Below are 6,353 nucleotides of genomic sequence, written 5' to 3' on the forward strand. Positions count from 1 at the left end.
ACTTTGAATGCTGGAGAATGTGAACCTGAGATAGATTTATAGTTTAATTTAAATTCCGGCTCTGAATGGGAGACAAAAGTAAGAATATCGGCAATTATGTGTGATGCCTAATGTCTTTAAACATTAGCACATCTTAGATAAATAGCGGCAACGCTTAGTCCTCATTATCATAAACAAGCAAATTAGACTGGTAACATCATTTGGCTGCGTATTCTTCACACACAATTAACTGCAAGAGATTTGTAACCAAGCAACACCACCAGATCCTTTTTATCTCTTCTAAAACTGCTTGAACCGAGGATCTCGCAAGGCGATGCCCGGTATTAATTAATTAATTAGTGAAGCGGGCAAAGAGACAAAGCATCATCAATCATTTATTTGTGCAGCACGCTGAATAGAAGACTGGAGTGCTCTTTAGAACAATGAAAGGATTTAAGACATAAAGCGATACAGTCGTACAATGAAACACTGTTTAAATAAAGTGCTCGGTTAAAGGGATAGTTACGTTTTTTTTTTAAATGGGATTGTATGGAGTAGTTATCCATAGTCAGGATATTATATCAAATCATCAAATCAAGCTGTCTGACATTAAAGTAAAGCAGTAAAAAAAATACTCTCACTATAGCGAACACTTAAACTGATAATGATTTTTTTTTAAGGTGGGACTTTTTTGTCCCATTTTGGCCCCCATCCACAGCAATACATTGATTAGCCTCCATGTCAAACTCCCACCTGCTTCTCCAAACTGTCCCAGCTGATATCCTCTGTAAGTAATACACTGGCTTTGGATAATAACCTCACACTAGTGCACTTCAAAAACTACAAACTATGCCTTTAATGTCAATGGCGCGTGACTAGATACTAATACTAAATGTCTGCATTTTGCAGTACCTCTTAATGTCACCCTTCATAATGACTTCATAACAGAAAGTTCTTACCAGTGGATGATCAATGGTTAATAATTAATATACTTGTTGTATAGATTACCTATTAGCCTTTCAAGGAACAGTTCATGCCAAAATCCAAAAATACATATTTTAAATCTTACCTGAAGTGCTAATGATTGAACTACGTGGTACTCAGCTTGTAGTGCTCAAAGCACCAAAAACTACTTTTTGAAAAACTCAGCAGCAATGTCTCTTTCAAAAACAAAACTTGACCCAGATACTCAAAATAATCCACAGAGTTTGTTGTGACCATTTTTTTTTGTCACAATCTGGTCTTGATTTCTTCTCCCAGTCCAGATTTTCCCCTTCATCTCCCCAGACCTGTAATTTTCTGTCCACCCACCAGATGTCCCCAGACTTCCTTCTTGTCCCTGTATCCTCACCTGTTTCCAATCTTTAATCACATGCTTCCTTTCTCTCTCTCTCACACACACACACACACACACACACACACACGCACACACCTGTTATGGGTCATGATTTCTGGAAAAAGACACTGATGTTGAGTTTTTCAAATGTAGTTTTTCTGGCACTTCGAGCATCACAAATCAAGTGTCATTCCTTCCATTATATTGGAGAGAAGACAAACATCTTTGCACCTGATATGACCAACACCTGGCAGCTCACACAAACACAATCTAGACCGACATATGGCACAACAGGTAAGACAACAAATATATATATATATTTTTTTTGATTTTAGGATGAACTGTCTCTTTCATAATAACTTTGTAAAAAAATATTTCTATTCAGAAATAGTGCAGTTAGAAATTTGTAATAAGCCACCACCGAGAAACCATTCGAGCAGCTCTAAAGTGGGGAATACTGACAGGCTGAGTCGTGGATTCTGGATCCAGATGCTGTGCAGCTCCTTTACCTTAGCTGTCACAATGCAAGAGACTCAGCCAAAATGATTCCTCCTCGCCCCGAAAGCAAACATTGTTCTCATTAGCGGCTTGTGACTGATCCATGAGGCATTAACCTTTTAAAACCTGAACAAATTGGCTAGATTTCTTTCAAAAACATGAAAAGAAGGCAATGAACAACTTCAGAAGAAATGATTTTAAAAGCACAAAATTAGTAAAAACAAAAAAGTAGAAAAATTACCTGAACATTAGCAAAAGCAAAAAGTAATGTGGCAAAAAAAAGACAGGAAAATAACCTAAAATAAGTTAAATAAAAAAAAGGCCAAGGACATAACCTGGAAAAGGGGGCCTTAGAAATAATAATTCCAGAACATAACTTTACATATGTAATTGTAATAATTATGAATATAGTTGAATGGACATTAAAAAACAACAACAAAGAAATCAAAGCTTTTTGCCCACTGTATGAAGATTTAAATCCTTGTGAAAGACATTTGAACCCAGCACAAGAAAACTGATGTCGATCCAGGCTTCAGAGGGTTAATAAACAATTTGTCAGAATAAATGTATCAGTCAAAGTGGAAATTTTTACTGCTGAATAACTTCTATTACTTTTGACATGTTAAGATATTTTATAAATATTTAGATATTTTTTTGCATTATTGTCTACAGCAGTAACAGCCCCTTAACTGCAGTGTAAACCGTATCTGCAGTTTTCCATTTCACCACTGGAGGGCTCAGTCGAGCACCACAGTACAAATGTCTCAGGGACATGCAGTTAAAATATGTCTACATCGCTAACTTTATCATGTTTCAAACATTTATGGGTACATAGTTTGCAAAATTCATTATCGCTTCCATAAGTGCATTTAAGCAGCTGTGTAGTCTACAGCGCATGTGTGATCTCTATTCTTGCCCAGTTTATATCCTCTATAGAAATGATTGCATGTGTTTAAGAGGCATATATTACATTACAAAAATAACTACCAACAAAAATGAATAAAATAGAATTATCAATACACAGTAAACAAAACGCAGAAAATCCATCCCAAGGAAAGCAATGCGGTAAATGAAGGATGGCTGAAATCCATTTCCATTTCAGAGTTTGTTTTTTTTTCTTTTCATTTTAATTTCTTTATTTTCCATCTCGGGGTCCTGGTATTGTGCGTGCTGACTCGCCGTCATGACTTGTAAGGACACTTGAATAGAACAGAGCCATTGAACTTGTGCTTTTGCTACTGACAAGTTAAATTGTTTGCTGTAAAGGGGAAAAAATGGCCTATTATTATGTTGTCATGACAGTGACAGTTGTTTGTTCTGTGTGTGATGTTAATGACAGGGGTTTTTGGATGCTTTTGAAAGGAAAGGCAAAATATGTAAACAAATTACTACTGCATATTTGAGGCATTTAGTCGTTGTTTCCATGCAGTGACCTGAACTGACCACAGGGAGGCTCTACAAGTCAAAAAAGTACTACACAGTATACAATAAGTACATCAGAACTACAAATTACCCCTTCATTGATATCACTTATTATATAATCCATATACGGAATCGCTTAAAAACATAAATAAAACTAGATAGATAGAGACCAATTAGATCTGTTTTCACCTCTAAAGGGGATGTTAAGTTCACAATAGTTTTTAAATTTGACCAGTTTGAGGATTTTTTCGTTAGAGGAGATCACATGGTGAAGCCAAAAGAGAAAGATGTTTAATCAGATGAAGTAAATTTCCTTGACGTCTACATCTGGTCCACATTCACATTTGTCTGAGCTTCTGCTACGCTCCATGTCCCCTCTCACTGAGCACTTCAAATATCTGGCTTCCTGTTGGATATGCTGCCTTCATCTTTATCACCTCCACTTCCCGTCACTGACTCATGTTAAATCTCTCCTCTTTTTTGGTCATTTTTTGCTCACTGTGATGTGATTCATGCAATTTCAGCAGAGCTTGCGCTTAGTTCTTTTGTACATTAAGCCAATCACTCATCTGGGTCCCATGAGTCACAATATGTTACTATTTTTTTTTTCTTTTTTTTACCAAAAACCCAATAAAAACTCAGGATTAAATGAGGAGTTTCCTTCCAGTTTGAGCAGATTAAACTTTTCGCCATCTCCAGGGGGCAGGGCGGGAGATAAGGAGCTGCATTCCCCTGTAAACACTCCCTGGAGACTATACAGGATTCAAGGATCTTCCGGATGTGATAGTTTGTTTTCTCTTACATTTTTCCACTACATCCCCAGTGCTGAGACAGAAAAAACTGTCCACTGAGTTTTAAAACAAATACATAGCCAGTCGGGTTGATTATTTTCACTGAAAATGATCCAAAAACAGTACAGTCGGTAGCTCTGCGTGTTTTATGTAGCATTACAGGCTGTGGAAATATGTAAAAAAAAAAAAAAAAAGAAACCTCTTGATATATTTTTTTTACATGTATGTGTTTTCATATTTAGGAGTGTTTATTAATGTTATAATACCACTATTTTAGAAGTTTTAACGTGGCTTTCAAGTACAGAGGGTGGTTGATTTTCTTTATTTATAAAAAGACTTGTTAGGTTCTCTCTCTCTTTCTTACTTTCTTTTTCTTTCTTTCTCTCTCCCTCTCATTGCCTTTCATTCTGCCTTTCATTTAGCTTTTTTGTCTTTCTTTTTTGTAAGTTTCTTTCTGTACTTCTTCTTTTTTTCCTTCCATGTAATTGCAGCATAATCATACATAACCAAGGATTATAAATGACCAAGAGATAATTACAATTGCAAGTTTTTACTAAAAAAAAAAAATTAATTCCTCTGTGGAACAGTTGTTCCAAAGAAACTTCGGTCATAAAACATTAAATTACGTAAATTATTCATCTGCAACAATAATAGGCAATGTGACTTCATTTATACAAGGCAACTGTAATCTATTTTCAGATTAATTCCAGAAATAATATTTTTACTTCTATAATTAATTAAATCAGTGATTAAACTTGTGGTTAACAAATACAGTCAGCACTTTGTGTTTTACACAGACGGTTAATCTGAGGGCTGCGCTGGATTCTCTGGAAGAACATTTATGGTAACTACAAATGACACATGAGGGAAGATGGCACTGTCAGAGCTATTTAAATAATGGAACATATACCGATATAACTTGTTTGAGTCACTGTTAGGTTAGATGTTCAGCACTGTATTCTTTTATTTACGTTGTTTCTGTATAAAGTACAGTGCATGATGATGATAACAGCAAATATTCAGCCTGGTGGGAGCTGCAGATTGATGTAACACTAAAGGGACATGTTGCCAGCATCTGTATAAATAGGCAATTATGTGAGTGGGGGTGTCCTCCGGCAGTGATGTAAGCAGGAGGGTCAGACTCTAGGAGCGTTAAGTCAACAACATTTAGCAGAAATAAAACAGGAAAAACTCTACAGCTGCCTTCAAAATAAAAGCACCAACTTTAATGCGTACCTATTCGTGGCGAGAGCTATACAATGAATATACAGTGTGTTTGTGTCTCCATGAATGATTACATAGTTTAAGTTATTATTTTCTACCTATCAGGTTATAAGTTTAGGCTTATATATGTGTGTATTTTTTTTGCTTTCCTGTTTGATTGTATATCAGATATACACAGTATATTTTAAATTTTCATTTATTGTTAAAGGGTGTATGTGTAACCTATGTATGTATGAATGTAACAGTTTTTTCAAGGTGTTTTCACTGTGTTATTATTATTATTATTATTATTATTATTATTATTATTATTATTATTATTATTATTATTTTAGGGCCCGAGCACCAAGAAACTGAAGGAATTCTTCTTCTTCTTCTTCTTCTTCTGTTTTTTTTGAGCAAGTGAGACCCATTTTTGAGGGCCTTGGGAGTTTTCGTGTTCAGACATTGGATATTGTGGACATTTCACACGGGTTCCAGCGGACTCGGTGTCATTTTGGTTGGATTGGATTCAAGACAGCCACCGGATGAAAACATCGTCAGTAAATTGTTTCATGTTAATTCTTTGTCTTGGTAAAGGCGTGGTATAGATGCTGGCTATCCGGTGTTGCAATGGCGTTGTTTGTTGGTGCTGGTGTTTCAGACCGCCGTGTCTGTTTGGTTATTGTGTCAACCCCTTAGGGACTGCTCGGTGCATGTAATGCGCTTTTCATTCTTATTCTTTTTTTTTTGATAATTTTGGCTGTCTTTATGCATTTTGGTAACATTTTGGGGAAGATTATCTACGTTTGTATAATCTTGGTATTTCCAGCTCAGCTCCAAGCAATTAGTCTAAGATACGCTGTGTAAACAAAATGGTGAAATTCATACCGTTAAGTGCAAAACAAACAATTGAAACCCATTCAAATTGCAATTCTGAACCTTAGTGTTCGTATTGAGCTCTTTAGAAATGCACATTATTGGCAGAGGGAACATTTCCAGTTGTCTTTTCTGGCTTTTTTTAAATGCTTTCCTGACCATTGTCACACACTGGATATGGAACCACCTTTCATAGCTCAATATAAGGAGTATTAAAATGCAGTCAAAAGAGGTGTGTCCTGACCAGC

Source organism: Plectropomus leopardus, chromosome 21, assembly GCF_008729295.1.
Source record: "Plectropomus leopardus isolate mb chromosome 21, YSFRI_Pleo_2.0, whole genome shotgun sequence".
NCBI lineage: Eukaryota > Metazoa > Chordata > Actinopteri > Perciformes > Serranidae > Plectropomus > Plectropomus leopardus.